The following is a 22,161-nucleotide window of genomic DNA, read 5'->3' as shown; positions in this document are numbered from 1 at the left end:
CTCGGCTGCGAGTCGGCCTCTGCGCTCGGCGGGGCGGCGGCGGGGCGCGGACCGGGGTTGCGGCTGCGTGCGGCGGGGGCGGGGCGAGGCGGGGCGCGGGGCGCCGCCAGGAGTCAGCTGGGCGCGAGGCGAGTGCTCGGCGCCGTTAGCACGGGGAGCCGGCGGCGGCAAGAGCGGCGCTGAACGGTAGAAGTTTTTTTTCGCAGATCCTTGCCGCAGCCCAGCGTCGCCTTGAACGTCCCCGGCCACGTCGGGTCTGTTTTGTCCTTTTTTTTTTTTTTTTTTTTTTCCTGGTTGCTCGTTTAATTAAATTGATTTTTTTTTTTTTTTTTTTTTTGAGGCGCGTGGCTCCGCAAGCTTGCTCTCCCCTGCCCGTGCCCCCTCCACTTCGCCGCCCGCAGAGGAACCCCCCCTCCTCGTCCGTGCTCCCGCCCCCGTGCACGACCCTTCCCCCGACCCCCTGCGCCCGCCCGAAACTTGGCGGGTGCGCGGCGCCCAGCGGGGGGGTGCCGGCCGCCCAGCAGGTAAGGGCTCGGGGGACGGCGCGGAGCGCGCAGAGGGGGTGGCGGCGGCGGCTGCCCCTGGGGGAGAGACGCAATGGGGGGAGGCCGAACCGAGTGGGTGAGTACTGAGGGCTCGCCGGCTCCTTGCTGGCGGAGGCCGGCGGGAGGAGGAGAGCAAACTTCCTTTTCCTGGGGCCGCCGGCGAGCCCCCTGTGCCCGCGGGGAGAGACCCTCGCCGCCCTGCGAGGAGCCCCCGAGGCTGGGCAGGGGGGGCGGCTGGAGGCTGCTGGGGGGCCGCGGGGCTTGGGGAAGCGGCCCTTTCCCCCGGCTCGGGGCTTCCTTGCTGCGTGTTGTTTGCTCGCCCGTTTCGTGCCTCTCCCCGGCGGCGCCAGGAGCCGGGCTTTCCCGTCACCCCGCGCTGAAGTGAGTGAAGACCTGCCCCACCAAGCCGGAACTCCCCCGTGTTCCCCATACCTTGCTTACCCAACCCCGCCGCTCAGCGTTTTTGGGAGGATTGGCGGATGGGCAGTTGGCAGAAGTGCCACCCCGGAGTGCTGCCACCTTCCTGCTCTTCCGTCGTGCGGGGCTGCGGCGGCAACCGGGTGCGGGCGGACAAGCGTGCAGCTCTGGACCCTCCGCCTTCTTCCGCACCCCACCCCCCTCGGCCCCGACCCTGACAGAGGAGCCCTCGCTAGCCCGGGAGACCCCAAACAGGGGAGCGCTGGGTTTGTCCAGCCTCTGCTCCCTGCCGGGGAGAGCCGCGCACGCATGAATCTCTCATTGTATAACGATGGTACTGCAAGCTGGGTCTGAAACTGTGGCATCTTTATAAGAACAGTTTGCAGTTAATTGGTTTGGCAGATGAACTCCTGCAAAATCCTCTTGCCCGCTTCTGTTACTTAAGTGCCAGCACCTCCCCGCCCGCCCCCCCCCCCTTCCCCCATTTCCCCTGTTTTCCTTTGAAGCATCCCCTAACTCTGTTGCCAGCAGGATGGAAAGTGCTGATTCAGCAGCTTGGAGCCCCACTCCATCTGAAGTGGTGGTCTGCCTGAAATGTTCCCGTTTGTTGAAATAGGAACATGTGTTGCTGGTATGTCAAAGCAGGTTTTCTGAAACAGCTCCGGAGAAGGTAGTTTGTTTTTTTTCATTCACTGAAGAAGAATGAATTCGGGGGGGGTGGGGTGGAGGCTAGAAGGGGGCACTAGCAGAAATGTGGGTTAGCTACCACCTTAAGTTATACTCCTAAGGGACAGCTGGAAATTGTGTTGCCTCGTAAAGGTACTGAGCAGTTATTCATTTTAAGAGATTTTGTAGCATGCATAGTAGGGATGCGTTAATGCTCCAACTTGATCTAGAGCATCTAGTCTATAGAGATTGTTGTACTTAGAGACTAGTTGTACTTCAAGCTCTAGAAAAGTTACAGAGAAGGGCAACAAGGCTAATCCTAGGATTAAAAGGAGTGAGTTGTGAGGGCAGGTTAAAAAAACTCACCACAGATGTGTGGAGATTAGGAAAACCTGCATGGAAAAAGGAAGTATGCTTGGAACTTCAAATGGCAGCTCTGGCTGTGTGCTTCATGATCATTTTGGGGCTGAGGAAGTGTGCAGGGGATTGGCAAAATGCTCTTCTTGTGCAGTGTGAAGGATGCAGAGGGCCAGCAGGGTGCTCTTCCCATGCACTGTTAGTCTTGGAAGGCTTAGCTTACAGTGCAAACAGAAGAGGGAGAGCTATTCCAGAGCCATATTCCTCTGGGTATCTTTGTACAGTAACATGCTATCAAGGCTGTTTGGGTTTTAATTCTCCAAAGCAGAACTCTTTAAAATTCAGCACAAGGTAGAGCAAACAACAGAGTCAGAAGAGCAGTGTTTGGTAGTCTGTTACAAATGGTAAACAGATGCAACAGCAGATCCTGATGCTTGCTTCCAGTGATCATTTTACTGTGCTATACTCCAATTTCTTTTCTCCACTTGGACTTTATTTGTTCTTAAGATAGATCTTGTTTGCCCTGGCTACATATTAAAGATCTTGTGATACTTCCATGGTTTTCCTTGGTTTTGTTAATGAAAAAAAATACTGCTGTGTGAGTTGGCTTTCTCAGATACTGCCACACCTGGGTATCAGTAGTGTATTCTGGTGTGTTTTATTACCTAGTCCAAAAGGGCTGCCTAAAAGCAAAATGGATCTCTGCATTTCAGTTCTGTGAATAAAACCAGTATTTGCAGCCCTCTGTCCTGCGACCACTTAAGTGACTAGCAAGTATTGTCACAAAGGTTTTCTAGAAGCCTTTGCTCACGTTCTCAGCTGTGCTCGGAGTGTAAATGGGCAAAAAGTGCCTGGGATCTCTCTGGCAAAGGGATCTGTCTGAGGCGAAGTGTTCCTAGCTGGCAGAGAAAAGGCGTAGCTGGGTCATATGTTGCTTCTGCCAGCAACCTGAGATTGTTGTGCTGAACGTTTTTCTGACAGCACCAAACTAGCAGGTGTGCCTCTAGACTGTGAGGCATTGGCAGCTCCCTTGGGCACACACAGTGGTGGCAGCGGGCAAGCTGGGGGGCTCCCAGGTAGTGTCACGCTGGGTTGGACTGTACTGTCCTTCCTCTCTTCCCTTCTGCCATGCCCCTCTACTCATGGTCATGGAGGCTTATAGTGATAGTGATAAATGAGGCCAGACTTTTAGGCGAAACTTTTGCTTAGAGCAGCTGAGCTCTGTCTTGGGAAGGATGTATGTAGTGGAATTGCAGTCAGGTGCTGCTTCAGACACCTGGAAGCTGGGTGGGGGGTGATGGTGCTGGAAGAGGAATGCCTTTTGGTGATGGTGGTATGCATTTTTAGGATGCACTTCCTGTTTGCTCTGGTATAAGTTTCACTGGTTACAGCAAACATTGTAGTACAAAAATTTAGCGTTTTCTGCTGACCTTTTTACTCTAAACCTTTGTGTGAACTTTATTAGTGGGGTCAAGGAAAATTATTTTCTTAATTTTAAGCCAGAATTTCTGTCCAAAGTAGGACTAAGGAAGCCTGCTGTTATTTGCATTTGTCTCAGCTGTGAGGTATTGATGCCAGTTCAGTGCTGCATTTCTTACATGTTCCCACCTGGCCCAGTGTTTTCACGAACAAGGAAGATAAGGCTTGAGACCTCTGCCTCTGTCAGGCTTGCATGAAACTTGCCAACTGGCTTGGCTGGAGTGTGATTGCATAAGCCTCATTCTGTAGGAAAGCATGCTAAGAAGTTAGGATTGTTTTTCCTGGAGCCTGGACCTGCTTCTGGGCATATCCAAATTATACCAGTTGTAACTCTTCACCTAGGGAAATCTAGGAATGGAGATCCTTTTCCTAAAAGGTGAAACTCCACAGTCTTTTTAGGAAATATGAAGAATGAGGTTGCCAAGGAATCTTTTTTTGTAAGCAATGAAATTTTCAGGTTTGCCGTCCTTACACTGCCTGCTGGTCAGGAGAGCACTTCCCCACCTAAACTTGAATGTGGCGATGTAGTCTTGTTTCCCATGACTTTTTCTCTCAAGTCAGTGGTTGTATGAAATGTAATATTGAGTAAGCAGATGTCACCTCATTGAATTTTCTTCTTTTATACTTGAGCTTTGAACTTCTGAACTCGTCCCATGCCAGGCCTTTCCTATTCTGGTGCCGTCTGTTGAATTGGATGATCTTTTTGGACAGCAGTTCTCCCGTTCACTCAATATGGCTCCTCTGTTGTTTTGTGGACCTGGAGAGGACTATCCAAGGAAACCGGGTTCCACTGTGAATGCAGCATAAAAGAAAACTGTTGATCAGTATGAGGCAACCTGTCTACAAACAGTTGACATCTTCAGTGATGAAACAACCAGAATAGCCTGACTTTGAGATCTCTCTGGATATTCTCTACAATTTATTTGCTGTCATACTGTATATCCCCGAGTAGTGCGTCTTCAGCAGATACCTGATGTGCAAGACAGATACTGTGTTTTTTGTACAGGCGCATTCATCTAGAGATGATGTTTGTGATTTCTAGCAGCTTTTGGTCTTATGATATGCATAGGAGCACTGGAGTTTGGAGAATTCATAGAGTAGGTTACCGCCAGTGCCAAGTTATCCTGAAACTATCATGATGTTCACATTCAAACTGATGTGCGTCCATTACCTGGAAACTCATCTCCCTCTTTGCTGTCCTAGGGTCTTTGATGAACTGGAAGTAGATCGGTTCGTACAGAGCAAGTGGAATGGCTATCACAACTTCAAGCCTTACTTTAGAGTAGCGCCCTTGTGAGCAGTTGTCTTTCTGGTGTGTGTAACAGAAAAGATCACTGATTTCTGTTTAATGGTGAGGAGCCCATGCTACCAAGGAACTTAAACCTGCTGGAAGTTACTCACAAAAACATAATGTTTAGAGCACAGAGTGAATCATTTTCTGTTGGGAGAAGGTGGGGGCTGTGTGGCTGCTTGGGTTTTTACAGGCGGATGACCTATAGTGGAAAGGATCAGAGGATAACATGTGGATTGGGAAAAAAAAAAAGTCTAGGCAGGATGAATCACATGTGTTCTTCAAAACCAAACATTATTACTCATTTACAAGCCGAGAAAGTTTTAAACAAAACCTGCTGATTGCATCTCAATTAGTTCACCCATGGGGAGATGCAGGTTACTGCTCTGGAATGGCTACAGCAAAAGCTGACCATCATGAAGGCTGGTTGTTCTAAATGTGTGATCATTTTAGCAGAGGAGATCTCCAGCTGCATGGATAGTACAGAGTGTGCTTAATACTGTAAGTTAGCATGAGGAACCTTTTCCTTTCCAAAGCTTTTCAGAAACTTTTGCTAAGTGAGTTTCAGTAAGTCATATCTTTGGGTATCAAATGATAACTTTGGAGAGTGGAAAATGTGTTGCACTGTCGTGAATGAAGTGAAATGACAGGTTGTATCAAGCTTGTAGATTGCCAGACTAGATCTGACATAATCTAGGCACAAAAAAATATCTCATTGATACTGAGAGCTGGAACTCTTTGTAGCTTTCAAGACTGATGACTTTGAGGTGATACTGGCTTGTGTATGACGAGATAAGGCTTGTTTGCTAGAGTAGTTTCTTCTCTTCTTTGGAGAAGGAACCAGCAGTGAGAAATTACCCTTTACTATATGAAAGTGGGACAGACTGCTTATTCTTCTCTGAAGTGAGAATTGGAGAGAGGAGAGTTGCAAGTCTCAGTTATTCTGCACAGTATATATACTGAAAAGAGCTTTAGGACACTGGTGATGGTTGTGGTCCTTGGGTGCAGAGGAGTGCCCTAGATGAGTTTGTTGGTAATAACGTGACTGTCTCTGCAATCTCTTCATGTGGGCAAATACTGTAGAGTGTCTGAGATAGAAACAGTGTCCTATTTCTCTTGTATTCTTTTGTTGGACTCTAGGAGAAGACTGCAAGAGACAATGTTGATCTTAATGCCATTAATGCATTAGTGATGATGATATTAACTATTGGACAGTTCTATTGCTCCAGCAGTACTATTCAAACAATGTATTTCTTAACAAGTCTGTTTCAGCTTTTTTGGAGGCCAAACGGAAGGCACATGGGCAAATTCCAAAAAGGCAGTTTTACACAGGCAGGTCATGATGAATGGGGTAATTGTAAACACATGTTTGGTTAAACCACTAGCAAACCAGCCTCTGATTCTTCCCAGCCTCCATCAATGCCATCTTCTTCTAGTTCTCAACAGGACAAAAACAGGAAATTACTTTCCTGGCAGGCAAACCATAGAGGAAATGCCATGCCATCCTGTAGGCATAAACCTGTAGTACAGTGGGAGAGCACTCCTGCTGAGCAGCAGGGGGATTTGTTCACAAAGTGAACTTCAGAACGTGGTCCTTGTGTTCTCTTCATGCTTACGGCTTCAGAACTCGTGTCAACAGAGAAACCAAGCAGCTGCTGTGAAGCTGAGTCTGTGGTTGCTCAAGACTGCAGATAAATGAGGGTGGAAAATACTCTGTGACACCAGTATTGTTCTTCCGTTATGCATTCCTGGTGAGAAAAATCAATAAGCAGGGAGAATCTCAAGTCTGTAGACTCTCTTCATGGCAGAGATTAGCACCTGATGAACGCTTGGAAATTTCTTTCAATGCCCAGGATTTAAATTTTGCCTTTCTGAGAACCTGATGAAGTGGCCACAACTCTGCTCTAACTCATGTTGTTGATTTGTAGCACAGACTAGGTTTTCAGAAGCTCTTTTTTCCTTTGATTGGCTTTAGTTCTTGGTCATCTTCAGATGATAATTTTTGGTTTTGAAACCATGGTGAAGGGAATCCTTGAAAAGTCATCCAAGTCTCCTTCAGTACAAATGGGCCTGTTAATGGGATGGTTTGATGTATAAATATGTTCTCATTCAGGGAGTTGCAACTAGACTCTGTGTCTGTGAATGCCTTGTGTATTTGTAGAGTGCTTCAGATGTCAAAACTGACAGCAAGGATTTGGATCCTTTTCTAGAGAAGAACCTGTTAGAAAATTTAATGAAGGGTGTTAGAACAAGATATTTAAATCAGCATTCAAGAGCTGATAAAAATGGGGAAATGATTTTTTTTTTTTTTCTTTCCTCTTGGTCACCACCTTCCCCCTCTTCTTTCCTTCTTTCCTTCTTTTTCCATTGTGTTCATCTCTGCCAAACTACTAGGTACAGATTCACATAGAAAAAACGTTCTGTCTCGTTAAAATGGAATTGGGAGAGGGGATGAGGAAAACTGAGGTCTTGCTTAGTGTGCTTTTAAAGCTTTGAGAATCCTTGGAAAGGAATGAGGATCTTTTATTATAAATTACAAATGTGGAATTAAACTTCAAGGAACTGGAAGAGCTAAAAATTCAGAAGCTTGTGATATTTTTGTCTTGTGCCAAATCTTTTCTTAAAAGACCTGCTTTCCCTTTTGGCTCAAATGTATTAAAGTCCATTTAGGAGAATGTTAAGGAAGAAATATGTATTGCAAAGCCATTGATTCTTCCTGAATTAATGTCTTGTGGGTGATTATTCTTCATTCTAATAGCTGCATGTGCTGATATCACCCAAGATGTCAGGGGATTATGTCAGAATTCGAGCCTTGATACTTTGCAGAACAATGCTCAAGTGCTTGCAAAAGCTTTCTAGATGGGTCAGATTGCTCTTGGTTTTCCTGTCTAGCTCTAACTGATATTCCGGTTACTGAATATGATCACAGCAAAGAATGTAGTAAGTAAACAATTTCCAAGGGAAGGATTTCTGTGCAGTACAATGGTGAGGACGGAGTTTTACTTGATGCTAAATTTTATGCTACACACAGATTTGCCATCAAGATCTATACTCTAGACACAGAATGTATGATTTTTAATGTTGTATGAAAAAACTCACTAGCTTGAGCACTGTGGTTTTTTTGTTTTGTGTTATGATGAAATATTTCATTCCAGGAATCCTGGAAAAGTTGATGCCAAAAGTTTGTGGGTTTTGGTTTGGAGTTTTTTTGTGTGGATTTTTTTTTTTCCCTTTTTTGAGGGAGCTTATTTATCTTAAGTTGTTTTTTTGCCTTTCCTCCCTAGCTGATAGGCACCTAGCTTCAGTTTTTGTTTTTTAAGTGATGGTTCCTAATGAAAGCCCTGTAAAGGGAAAGCAATCATTATGCTCCAGAACTGATCAATATAGAATGCCATAGATTATTCTTGATTTTCGTAAACTGATGGCTTTTGTTACTCTTTACTAGCAGGCTATTGTAACATGAGTCATGATGCTTAACATTTGAAAGGTTTCAATAGAGACATTGGTTTGATTCCCGCCCCTCCCCCCCCACCCCCCAAAAGGAGAGCTGAGCAAGGAGGCTACTAGATGAGCTTGTAGGAGTGTAGAGTAAATGGTTGCTGGCGTCTCTGTTTGCTCAGGCTTGTTTTGTATTCAGCTTTTTTTTTTTTTTTTAATTCTAAAGCTGATGCTAAAAAGGTCGGGAGGGAGGGGAAATCTCTGTGGACTTCCTTGCTAGCAAAGATGGATTACATTGTTAAGATATGGAAGGTCTGAGGAGTATTGCAAAGAATGTTGGTAACTGATGCTGTGCATAACAGGGTGAGTTTAGGTGTGTGGTGACACTTGAAAACACCTAGTTGAGTTGTTGAATAACTTTTATCTCCAAGGTCTTTTACAAAATAGTACTACTGATAAAGCCTTTGGTAGGAGAATAGCATTGTAAGATGTCTTGCTAGTCTTAGCTAATTTTGGTAAATTTGTCCTGGCTCACTCACAAACTGTTCAACTCTTCTTCTCAGGAGAGGAGGAGAAGTTCTCATAGGTGTTCAGGCAGCTTTTAAAAATGAAGTGAAGGACTGTAACAACCTGACTTTTGGCTTTGTATTCATCTCTAAGAAGGTCTTGGGTACTTCATGTCCAACAGTCCAACTCTTCCTTACAAAGTTTGTTCCCCAGATGTCTCATTTACAATTCAGACATTTCTGAGTTCAGATATTTTCTAAGGTACACTTCTGTAGGTGACCTGAAATAGCCTATCACATCAATTTTGCAGTGCTTGGTGTTTCAAGGAGACAGCTAGTGTGCAGTCATCAGTGATACAAGTCACTCAAAAAAGAGTGCTGAAATACAAATTTCTGTTGTGAAAAACCTGCAATGTGAAGAGATGAAGAAGCTTTTTCACTGCAAGAGAGACAAGTCTTAATTTCTAAAAAGGTGTGGGCCATGCAAAGAGCCCGTTGCTGCTGAAAGATGTGTTTTTTGTCAGAATGTTTGGATCTCTTGCCTTGGGCCAACTTGGTTGCTCATTACACATTTGTTGCTGACTCCGACCAGGTAGAAAGCTGCTCTGTGTACTTGTTTTTTTCTGGGATTGTTTTTCTTCTGGATTAGAGGGTAGGATTGGCTCTTGGAAGCATGTGGTGTGGCAGCTGAGTTGAGGTGCCCTTCCAGCAAAAGGAAAAGAAGAAATGGGAAAGAAGAATGGGTCCTGTCGCCTTTCAGTTGTAGCAAACTACTGGTCCAGCTGTCCAGGGAGGCCAGCTGTTTTTCCTGAAGACCCAGCATGGGGTTTTTCTCTGTGAATTCCTACAGATGTTGTGGAGCTACAAGCTCCATAGCAAACAAGCTAAAGACAAGACTTGCCTTGCAGAACATTTCCAGAGCCTGCCTGTATTTGCAAGGTTTACCTGTTGAAAGGTACTTTCTACAAGGGGGGTGGAGGTACAGAAGATCATTTCTTAACTTTGTGCCTGATCTGTATGCTGCTCTGAAATATGAATCTGAGTGTTGGTATCTTTATACATGTCCTGTTTTTTCTTTTTTTTTTTAAAGAAAATGGACATTTGTTTTGGGTTTGTTTTCTTAAAATGAATATGAAATATGTCAGTGTTAGATGATGTTTTTTTATTGAGCAACTCAGCCATAGTGAAAATGTTACTATTGCTTTTGTGCATTTAAAGAAGATAAAAATAGCACCTTCACAGTTTCGGAAGATTATGTAAGGTTTGTGTAGCTGTATCTTATTATGGTCATGTCATGAACCAAAGCAACTAAGGAAGTGACTGGTAAAAAATCCATCATTATTCATATTATGGGAGAGAGAGTGTAGTAGCTGTTCACAATTATGACAGTGCTATGAGGAATACTGGAGATTTGGTTGACTTGCCTTGAAATGTTGTGGTAAAACATACTTGTTTCAGGCCAGTTACTGGCTGAAATGTGTTTTCCTGGAATGTCTTGGCTGTTCCTACTCTAACAGTGCCAGAGCTGCCTATGAGCTGGTTCAGCCACTGTGCTCTGACCAAGAGGGGTTTCTGTAGCCATATAGGCATTAGAGGTGAACGCTTTTTTTACTAGGAAATTATCTTTGTAGGGCAGATTTCACTCACGAACTCCTGTGACTCTTAAGAAGCTGCCTTGGATAGAGCTGCAAATTTCTCAGCCTTGCTAAAGCTGGTATACTTTAGCCTGAAAAAATCCCAAACAAAACCACTCTGCAGACTGAAAACCAAACTAAGTTCTTGACTTCTATCAGTTATTATTCTTGCCTGTGGTAAATGTGGAATCATTTTTGGGGCAAGGTGACATGTCATGGTGTTCCTTCAGTTTGCCAAACAACTTGGGAAGACGTGGAGTTTGGATTCTTGGGGTCTGGATTGCACAGCAGTGACTGGCATTTCTCTTCAGAAACATTTCTGGTTGGCTTTTTCCATAATTTAAACACAAAAAAGGTTGAACTAATTGACTAGCTCAGTCTTTCTGCTTGAGTACCAGCTCTGTTACACGTAAACTCTTGGATAGACTGAGGGAGATACCTTTCTTGATCCTTCACTGCAGAGATCTGCCTCTGTCTGAAAACAGTTTCTATCTTTTGTGGAGTTACTTGGAGACTGACAAAATGCATTTTAAATATTCCCCTTATTACCCTGTATTTCAAGCACTCTATTCCAGATGCTGATTAAAGTTCAAATTTTATAGCAAATGCTTCAGTTGCTTTGCATAGCTTTACTAAGTTTTTGGGCTGTTGAGATCAAGGAAGTAATGGATAAAGAAATATTTTATCGGCACACTAAAATGATTGCATACAAGTACCAAGTTTCTTCCTCCTCAGGATATCTAGCCAACATGTATGCTTGACTTCAGTCATGCTGTATCTGTAATGATTTTGGCAGTGATTCAGAGAAGATTCTTCCAGACAGACAGGCATCCATGAGTCTACTTTTTTTTTTTCTTTAAAGTTTGTGGGGACCAAAGCTCTCTCCCTGTGCACAACTGAGGCCTGTTTAAAGTCAATGTTTAACTATGGATTTACATTCAAGCTGCATGATCAGAGTGAATTCCTGCCTAAACCTATGGCTGAGCCATAAATCTTTTCTCTGTGTGGGCAGTGATGCTTTCATCCAGTAGCTGCTCTTAGCTCTCCTTCTCCTGCTGGTATACACCAACTGCAATTCTGTAGTTGTAACTCTAAAGTCAAGTGCAGAAGCATGTGCTCTGATGAGAAGCTTGCAACCTAACTTCTGGCTTGATGTGCAGAAAGACTAGAGGTTCCGAAAGCTACTTTCTCTGCTTCCCATCCTGTCCTGCAGGCAGAGCTGCCTCCCTGCAACTCCCTGGGCAGCGATATTACCAGAAGCCTTGTGACCGCACTATCTCCCCTCTTAGCTTTAAAAAAAAAAAGAAAAAAGTAATTTCTTTTCAGGGATGGATGAGATGTATGCATCTCACAGTTGTGACAACTGCCAGAAGTCTCCAGTGGTTACAATTACAGGGAGCTGGAGTTGGCGGTGAGTGCTGGTATTGTAAAGTGGAAATCAGCATCTTGAAAAGGTGTGCCAAGAGGGAGGTGATATTGCAGTATGACCAGTTTGCTGCTTGTGCTTTGCTGCTCTGTCTTAACTCAGCATCAATACAGCACATTAAAACAGGTTTTCACGATAGAGACTGTGTATGTGGTGTAGAGTTTCTGGAAAATCTTGCATGTATTGAAGACTTGCTCATGAAGGATCATTAATGAGTATTGGTGCAGTTCAGTGGTATGCTGGAGTTTGGTATAGGCCCTATGACTGAGATGTAGGTAAAGCTGACTATTGATGTGGTGTAGGAAGATAAAGGAAGACTTTATTGTTTCTCATGGTCAGGGTGACAAACAACATTCTGCAGGTCAGGATTAGGACACTGTTAGCATGGTTTCAATTGAAATTTGTTTAGTGTGCTCTGACTCTATCTGGTACATTGTACAGTCCCTTTATGGTGCCCAAAAAGGGTGTATCTCCTCAGCAATTGGGGGAATGCATGTGGGATGTGGCATGCAACACTTTGTTGGTACTCCTGGGATGTTATGACAAAGCCTTTGAGCAGTATGATGTATGCAGGGCTGATTTGTGTCCAAGCGTGCAATGGGAACTGTAGTTCTAAGCTGGGCTGGGGGACCATTGGCCTTAGTGGTAGTGTGGATGCTTTGCAGAGCTGTGGCTCTGTGTAGAGCTGGGGGGTTGGAGGAGAGAGCTTCAGGTTGCGTCTTCCTTCTGAGATCCTTTTAAAAGTACTGCTGTAATGGAGCAACTCAGTGCTACCTGACATCCCTAGCTGTGTTGAATGATATTTCTAGAAAATCAGTGGACTGAAAGGATTGTATTAAAAGTGACTTTAACTTGAGATGCTGCCTCTAAAATCAATTAACATTTTAAAATTAACCAAATGCTCTGGGTAGCATAAACAGCCTAGATTGCAAATGTGATTTGGTTTGTTTTGGGGTTTTTTTTGTGTTTTTTTGTTTTTTTTTTTTTTTTACAAAGACAATTTTGTAGCATATCTGTAATCTCCCTAAAGATTTCTCCAGTCAATGAAGAAATAACAGGATTTGTATAACCCAAAGCAGACCAGCCTAAAGTACCTATATCCTAAAACTGACCTAACCTATAAAGCTTTGAATTACAATGTCATTTTCTACCAGGGAGCACTGCAAAGTCTCCCTGCCCTTTTGCACCCCGTTAAGAAAGGACTGAGCCTTCCAATTGTTCGGGGAGAAAAACTGAATACAGACTAAAGACCTAAAATGTAACCAAGAATGTAAATTTATTCTGGATTTATCACGTAAATGAGCACCAGCTAAATGTAGTTATTTTTAAAAATATTCTGTTTTTTACTGTAAAAGACAAATGAGAGACCTTTCTAGTCTGGTTTTGAGGATTTGATTGACAATTTTTAAGTGACCTTTCTGCTCATATGTGTGTTTTGCAGCAGTGGGAGGGGAGGAAAAAGGGAAAAGGAAAGCTACTTGAGAAAGTTTGAGAGATGTGGTGAGAACCTAGAGGGGAAGGCACAAAGAAGAGTAATATTGACCCAAGTGTCAACTTTTTAATCAACTTGATTTTTTTTTTCTCCTCCCAGTGCACCCATTTCTCAGTAAAGTAAGGAGAGAAGGAATAAAATTATTTTCCAGAGTCATGTAGGTATTTGTAGTGTAATGGAGAGAAAAGGCAAAGCAGGTTGTTTCCACCCCCCATCTCCGGAGAAGACAACGTGATGAGTGGGAGAGTGTCTTAGCTCACAGAGTGTGGCTATCTCAGGGCTCTGATAGTGATTACTGATGTGATAATATTTTCAGAGTAATGCTAACATTTTCTTGGAGTTGCTTTTGGATGTCTGTATGGGAAAAACCTGCCATTTCTGGGGACTATGTTTTGCCTGTCTGATGGCTGCATTGCTCTGTATTTGCTTCTGCATCCCAGCTCATGGAAATTAAATTCTGAGAGATGATGATTGCCTCTTAAAAGGTGGAAGAAGTGTTAGGAAGGAAAAAATGGGGACACAATGAGTATTTATACCACAGTGAATGGCAAACATCCTATGTATGATACAGGTAGCTAATTTACATCAAAAACTTGGCCTGACTTCATTTCTGGTCTAAACCACAAGTGTCACTTCTGAGTAGATGTTTATTTGCCATGTCCTGTGGTCTGGTGGCCATTTGGACAGCTGGGGATTCCAGGGTTTACCACATGGTGAGATGCCTGAGCAAAAATGCTTCTGCTCTGAACGCAAATGGTGTGGCACATATGACCCCATGAAATGACAATGCCTGCTTAACTATCTTGACTTAAAATGTTTATGCCTGAACTGTCAGCCTTGTACTCCAAGATCCCCATATCTGCAGTTCTAAAGATACAAAGCAGAAAGTGGACAGCCATTCCTGATAGTAAAGGGAACCAGTTCTAATCCTATAAATCCACAGAGGGACTTGCCTGTGCGTAGAAACCTGATCTTAGCTCTTAGATCCTCCTTGGCATTGCTGTGATATTTGTGTAATTCCTACTTCTTTTAACATGAGGGGTTTAGATTGTCACGTTTAAAGAAAACTGCATGAACTAGCCTTCTAAATGTTTATTCCTGCATCAGCATCTGACTCTGGGATACTCAAGAAAATAGGGCAAATTATTATCTTTTTGACACTGTATGGTATAAAGCAAATGCAATTCCAGAGCCTTCCTTAAGCCCCTGGAGTGCTTAAATATCTTCCCATTTTGTGGTGAAATGCCCATCCCCAGCTACTTCCGTTGATGGAGGCCAAACTGTGGTGTGAGGGGAGGGGAACTGGGGAGAGAAAATTGGCTGAATAAGATGATAATGCTTGCAGTTACATCTAATCAGAGTTTGTTTCCTGTAGATGCTTCCAGAGATTTTACATAGCAAGAACAAATGCAAATGCATTTTGGAATATGTTGGTGAATACAGCTCAATACTCACAGTCCATAAACTAGGAAAAAAAAAAAAAAAGGGACTGAGGTTTTGAAGTTTCTTCCCCCAGACCTCCAGAGGTGTTTGCTACTGAGTAGGTGTTAATACCAAGCTGTAGAATGATAGAGTTGCACTTTACTGAGTTGAGTTAGTTGTACTGGGGTAACCATATATAGATAATTCTTTCTGCAATCTTCTTCCAGAAATTTCTTCATCTCTCATACCTTCAAAAACCTGGAAGCCAGTGAAACTGTAAGATTTTGATCTACAGTTCAGATTGTGACTAAGCATAAAAAAGTCAAAATGTTTTTTCTACTATTTGTCCTCCAGAGTGAGACCGGAGAGGAAAACTCGCTCTGTTCTTGACAACGTGTTGGTCGTGGCTTTCTGTTGTCAGGTTCTGGTTTGTTTGTAGTCCATGTGGACAAATACATGGATTTGAGTTTTTAAAAAGACTTTTAAACCTGTAAAGTTTGCACTGCGTTGTGTTTTGTTTTTTTTTTTTTTTAAAAAAAGACGTTTCAGTTCTGGAGGTTACAGCTGGCATGCAGCTGGTTGGTATGCTCACTTTGGGTAATATTGTTGCAAGAGAGGATACAAGATATCTGTGTTAAGCTTATCTTTCTTGTGGCACAATCTTAGATCTGGAGAAGATACTTTAGAGAGGTCGGCTAGTCAATGAAAAGCTGGAATATAGTTGTGTTTTTGATGGCAGTTTGGTGACAGCGATGGGAGAAAACTCCCCAGACAGTCTGTCTGTTGACTCACTGTTTTTTTTTCCTTTTAGCAGTTTTGACTTAGTGTTTTTCTTTCGTCTTTCCCCACTGCCCTCACACCACACCCTCACTGCCACTCCACCCAGTAATGTTTTCCTAAATCATCTTTGCTGCTTTTTAAACCTTTCTGAAAGTTGTGGGCATAGAGAACAGATTCTTCCCTCTTTCTTTGCAACAGGCTTTCATATGTTTGAAAAACACCATCGTGACCCTTACTTTCTCTTTGTTTGGCTGAGCTCCAGGTTAATTCTGTTTCTTCTTTTTTTTTTCCTTCTCCCAGATATCATATTTTTCTAATTCTATGATGTTCCTATTGCTTTTGCTTGGATTCTTTCCAGTCAATCTTTTCCAAAATTTGCTTAGGACTGGATGCAGCGTTGTGCTGAAAGCTTTATCAGCCACAGGTAGAGCAGAACTGTTGCTTCACAATTCTCACATATGTTCCTCTGTATGTTCCTATGTGGTGTTTGCCTCTTTCTCAACAAAGAATTTTCCAGTTTCTAAGGCTTGCTTTGAATTCAGTCCTCCAGCAAGCTGTCAGCTTTATGTTATCAGTATCCCCACGTGTAATGAATGCAATTTTCTTCTTTGTTATCTAGATCAGTAGTATCAGAATAGTGTAGGACTGAGACAGACCTCTACAGAATATTCAGTATGTCAGGCTATTTTGTGATCCTTTCCATTTTTTCTCTGAACAAAGGGTAAGTCAGTGCATTTATCTGGTTGCTTTCAAATCTGCTATAAGGAGACTGCATTGAAAATTGTATAACAACATTTTCTTAACTTTTCATAAGAATGTGGTTTGAATTTTTTTTACACAGTTTTACTGTGTCAAGATTCAGTGTCAACTTCTATGGTCCTAAATTATGTTATTCTGTAATGATAGGAAACTGAGCTGGTTTGATCTTTCTTATCTATGAACAGTCAGGTTTTGTTCAGTTGGATCTTTTACTTTGTGGATGCTGGCAGATGGGCTTAATCCATATGCAAATAAGCAACAAGTATCATTCTTCAGATTCTCCAATCCTTTCCTCTCCCATTTCTTTAGGGATATCGGTATTTGCCATTCTCCGGCCTTTGTTACCTTCTCAGTTCACTATGACCTCTCAAAAATACCTGCTAATGTTCTGAAGCTTTAAGGAAAACCCAAACTATTCAATGTGTTCATGACTGAATTGCATGAAAATTAGCTAATTTGAGAGAAGGTTCATTTGTTTAACTTGTATTCATTCATTCTATTTTTTTTGTCTCCTCTATGCTGTCATTATTAATATTAGCTTTTGTTTTGGGGGTGTTTTTTGTTTAGTTTTGTTTGCTTTGGCCTTGTTACTTGTAGCTTTTTTTGAGAAAGCGATGCATAGCCTGATGTTTCTCTTAATCATTATTTTATAGTTGTGGAATTATAGAAAGAATTTTTGGTATTTTTGGTGTCTCTTCAGTTTCACTTATTTTGGTATTGCAATAATTGTCTTCGGGCTATTGCTTGTTTAGTGGAGTGCAGATGAATGGACTTTGCTTGACCTCTTCAGCTAGTGAGGGGAAAGAACTACTTGTTGCTTGCTTTTGGTCACAGACAACAGTAAAACTTGAACATCTTGCGTCTGAAGATTAGCTGGAGGCCAATTGAAAACTGGAGATGAGAGAGAACAGTCAGTGGCAGAAAGCTCTCTGCATATACAAAGGTGAGTTCTTTAATCCAGAATCAACCAACTGAAACTGTTAATGGGCAAATGCCCAAAGTTTGAATCTTCAACTGGTTTTGTCAAATTTGGCTTTGAGAACATCATTTAATTGGTGCCTCTGATCAACTCACCTGCAGTTCAGAAACTGTGTAAGGTTTTATATATGATGCTTCTGGACTTCTTCACTGAGAAGGTTGTTAAACGCTGGAACAGTCTGACCATGGAGGTGGTGGGGTCCCTATCCCTGGAGATATTTAAAAGCTGTATAGATGAGGTGCTGAGGGTCACATGGTTTAGTAGTGAGCTTGGAAATGTTAATTTAATGGTTGGACCTGATAATTTTCCAACCTGGTCTTTTCCAACCAAAATGATTCAGTGATTCTGCTGCTGTCTGAGACTAGAACAGTTTAAAATAGAGTACTGAAATATACCAGTGAACCCAAAATGACTAGATAATCATATGATAAACTAGAGGCTTTGTCCTGTGTCGCCAACAGATCTAGAAGCATGTTGAATAAAGCAATGTTCGCAGAGCAGAGACAGTGAACAATGCTAATACTGTTCACAAAATAAGAACCCTTCTGGAAAGGAACACAGAGTTTCAAGAACAGATGGTCTAGTGGTAATAGAGACTAACAAATTTTTGTTGGCTGGCAGCCATCTTTCAGGTTAGGATCTTGTCTTGAGAGCTCTTTCATAGAGTTGACTTGATTTCTGCAAAGTACTTGCTAAAAGGGCAGAGTAAATTCCTCACAGAAATTTATTCTTTCTGATCTGACTGAAAAGAGCTCATGATAAAAGCACAAGGTAAGTTGCAGTAAGCTCAGGGAGGCAGGTAGGCTTTGTTGGAGCAGCCAATGGCTATTTTAGGTTTTCTTCTGCTGTGGATTTAGCATGCTGCAGGACAATTGTCAGCCCTTTTGATGGAAGGTGGGGAGACTGACTTGGAAACATGCGTAAGTTTTGCTTTGATAATCTCATTCCTCCTGCAGAGGCAGCATATTGTTTGTAAGACAGAGTTTACATAATCCTCCTTCTCTGTGTGTAAAAACATTTAACACAAGGCCTTTGATTTCTTGACCAGTTTAAATTTATCCATATAGTGTATATATGGTGTGGAAGAGGATGCAAGAGGGATAAGTTACTGGATGCACTCAAGATGTCTTTTCTCCTCCAGTGCCCCCAAACTTGTACAGACTCGTAACAAGCAAAATGGAGGTGAAATAATCCCATTCTGATCTTTCTATCTGTGTCCTACCCTGGTGAGAGTAAACTGACTGTCTCTTTAATTTGTATATGATGTTGTAACCCTTACTCTTTCCTTGCTGGATTGACTTTCTTGTTGCACAGTAGCTGGTAGAAAGGTTTTAAATGCAGAATTAGCATACAAACCTGTGCCATTTTTGGCTGGCTGTTAGTGTTTAAAGTCTTTCAAGTCATTCACTAAAGACAACGCAGAAGAACAAAAGTCGTTCTGGTTATGTGGCATGTGTGTTCTTGTTTAATATTGGAATTCTTGGTATGGCCAGGGCTGCATGCCAGCTTTGGCAGTACAGGGCACAGTTCAGATACTTAAGTACTGTACTAAAAATAACAGAACTATTTTAGACTGGGACCCAATTAGGGAGAGAATAACTTGTTGCTCTGCAATCAGTGATCAGAAGTAGCAGGCGGACTGCAATGTGCAAGTAAACTCATCTGTTTTGCTTGCAGAGTTGCCAGCTCTACGGCTTTCTCACTATGTTCCTTCAATGCTTTTCCAGAGGTTAAAAAGAAAAAATAAAGTCTTCTTAATGCAGACTTTGTGTGTCTTAGTTCAGATTTTGATATTGCAGTGTTTAATAGCATTACAGCTCATAATCCTTCACTAGTGGCTTGGGAAGTTCCTAGAAGGCAGGGAGTGGGAGGTGAGCAGTGCGATGCCTTCCTCGTTGCAATGAGCAAGCTTCTGCCTATTCTGTAAAAGCGCAGTGAGGCTGAATCTGGTCAGCCAAGGAGCAGAGAGGGACTGGTTTGAAGGTGGTCACTTTTCTCCTAGTTTGCCTCCTGGGGATGGAGGAGAAAGGAATGTGGTTCTTGAAATGTGCTGCTACTTTCTTTCCTATGTCAACAAGTGCAGTGAAAATAACTTGTATGTTTAAGTGCCTGAAACAAGGCATTATTTTACATGTTGGTAATTTCTCCTGGATGGTTTTGTTTTAGATGATGCTCTTGCTGCCACTGTCTATTAGGTAACTCAAATTTCAGTGAAATGAGTTAGAAGAATCTGAATTTCTGTGTACAGGGCATATGTGGCACTGGGGAAGGAGGGAGTGTGCTCCAGTATCCTAATCTTCTGGTCTTGAGGGGTTTCCAAGTCATCAGCTGTGCTTGGTCCTAATTCTCTGTCACTCAGCAGAGTGGGGTTGTGGATGAGGGAGCACTTTGTGGAGCATTACACAATTGCTGCTTGGGTAGACTTACACTGATGCTCGAAATGAAAGCTAAATGCACCTAAAACTTCTATTTTTGTTGATGTATTTCTAGCAGGCTATTTTGAGAACATGAAAAAGCCAGAATTTTTTTGGTGTTGTGATTCTCGTGCTATTTTGAAAGTAGCTGTTCGTTTTACTCAAAATAAGAAGCTGATAAGAGGCGTTCAAGGCTTTGTTCACCTATGATCTCTTAACAGCTTTCAGTACAATGCTGGACTTATGTTGTGATTTTGGGAGGACTTCATTAGATTTGTGCAGGAAGCTTTGTGTTTTTTGAGGTCTTAAATTTCAATTTGTCCTTGTCCTGGCCTGAAATGTAAAGACAGAGACTTTCTAGATGCCCATTATGAAAACAGCAGTTTCTGTATTCAGTGCCGAAGTGTCTCACATCCAGGATGTGGTAATTTCCCTAGGAAAGGCACCCTGGCAAAGCAGTTCATATTTTGTGTTGCAGAAAGCCGGCATTTAGGCATGTGCTTGTCAACTCGCAAGCTACATGTATTCTGCCTTCTGCATACTGCAGCAGCCTGTGTGCTGTTAGAAGTGTTACATGGAGGATGCCTAGCAACTGTAGTTTTTAGGTCTGTGCCAAATTGTTTAAGGTGCAAATCTGTTAAGTTGATGCAGTATGGCAGAGCTGAGATTGTGCTTCTGGGCCTCAGTGATGTGGCTGTCCCTCCAGCTCTCCTTCACCATCCCCATTGAGTTAATGTCTAGTGCCTACAATTCTCAGCCAGGAGTATTATTTTTTTTTTTAATTATGTTAATTTGAATTGTAAACTTAGTTATGTGAAAGAACTATGTTGATGAGCCTAGCTGAGACATGTAGCCCTCTGTTCTGCTGTTTCTGGTGGGGAATGTGACCTGGAGCAGAGGGACCCTTGACCAGCAGCTGGGAATAACCATGTCTTGAATGCATGTTTGTGGCTTAGAAACCTGCCTTGTGCCTATGCCCAGGGCATGCTGGGTGACCTCAAAATCCTTTGAAACTGGAGTTGGTACAGGACTCCTTTGGGGAAGAAAGGCAGTAATCTGCTGAAGAATGAACTTGATTTTGTCTGATCCTCCCCAAGTGTAGCTATAGTAGATCAGACTGCTGGTTAACTAGGAAAGTTTTATGTGTGTCAGGGCCATTGGTAGCAGTTGCTCAGATAGAAAGCCTGCAAGTTTACCTCTGCTTCTAGGCCTTTCTGCTTCATGGTGAGCTGTGCAGCAGTTCTTTGGAATGTGTGTCTCCATTAATATAATCACTATCACTTGATGGTCTTTCTCCAGTGCTTAGCTTAAGTGATAATTTTAACACATTGATAAATCCAGTCACCTCTTGGAAATGATTTTCATGTTTCGTATACATTTCAGATCTCTTTTGTTTTGAGCAGGAATGGTATTTCTCTGGGCACTTGGTTATGTGTCTTCTGTAACTGACTAGATGTCTGTCCTCTGGTTCTCAACTGTCTTTCTTCCTCTCTGTGCTGAATGATACAGGTCTGTTAGTTTCTGCTTCAGGAATTCCTCTTCTCTGTACTCTTTCTATTTTACTTGTTTACTATCATATAGAATGACCACTGCAGTCATTTTCGAGACTCCTTTTATGGCAAAAACACCCTGTGTTTTCCTACTTTTAATTATTTCTCTTCAGCTGGGTATTAATGAGGGAACCACTCCTGCAAACTACAGCAGCTCTGGTCCTTCTAAGAATCCCTAGTTAGGGATAGTATCCAAATGTGTCTTTGTACATATAGTATATAAACGTTGGATAGGTTTGAATCATAGCTTCTGCAGAAGCTGTACTGACTCTTCTTCATGCCATCTTAATGTATTATTCATCTCTCTTACCTAGTTTTAAGTAGTTCTTTCAGTAAAGACGTAATTTCCTGGTTTTTTTTTTTTTTTAGTTATCTGGATTTACCTTGAACTCACTTCTGAAGACTGATCATCTTTCATGTTATAGCCAAATCAATTTAGGTGTGACAGGATATATACAGCAATTAATAGCTTGGCAGTTTGATGCTTTCCTTCAGAAATATTGGCGAAATTCTTTCTGTTCTAGCAACTTACTAGAGCAACTTAATGCCTCTCCTTAAAATGTTATCTGTCAGTATATATGGTACATGGTGAGCTTCTGGAGGTTGGATTACTGGTTTATTTTATTTTTTTTTGAACAAACATAACATCTCTTAAACTAAAATGATCCTTACCTTTTTTTCTTGTCAAGAAGCCTTGAAGACATTTGCAGCTAAGGTGAGCTCTGAGATGAGAGGTAGGGGAAAGACTTGATTTCCTGTACTTTGCAGTAGAACTAATAGCAGATGGTATTCTAGTCTGGTCTTTGAGTTCAGTTTTGTGTGCAAGTTCACTCTGGGTGTTTGTTTGAAGGTAACCATAAACATGAAATTGATCTTCACTATCCTGACTTCTGGGGCTTTTGCCTTGGGTTATAGGGAGTGCCTGTTTCAGCTTCAGTACATCCCGTGTTTCATTTCTGAACTTCAGTGCCCCTCCTCTGTTGCCTGTTCTCAAGTTACTGGTACA

At 42.4% G+C, this 22,161-nt stretch overlaps 1 protein-coding gene across 3 annotated transcripts in view; it reads left to right on the top strand.

Annotated features, from left to right (window-relative positions):
- The first annotated feature begins 152 nt into the window (after window positions 1-152).
- Window positions 153-22,161, top strand: part of GRB10 (growth factor receptor bound protein 10) — a 142,890-nt gene continuing 120,881 nt past the window's right edge. For 2 of the 3 annotated variants that reach the window (XR_009818661.1, XM_061995570.1), the window contains exon 1: window positions 436-524. The gene's annotated coding sequence lies outside the window, so the exon portion shown is untranslated. Of the gene's footprint in view, window positions 187-340; window positions 525-22,161 lie in introns of those variants that run through there. The other variant, XM_061995571.1, reaches the window with a different exon arrangement.

Source organism: Colius striatus, chromosome 4 (assembly GCF_028858725.1).
Source record: "Colius striatus isolate bColStr4 chromosome 4, bColStr4.1.hap1, whole genome shotgun sequence".
In the NCBI taxonomy this organism is placed as follows: Eukaryota; Metazoa; Chordata; class Aves; order Coliiformes; family Coliidae; genus Colius; species Colius striatus.
Note: the sequence above shows the minus strand (reverse complement) of the source record. Positions and strands in the feature narration are given on the sequence as shown.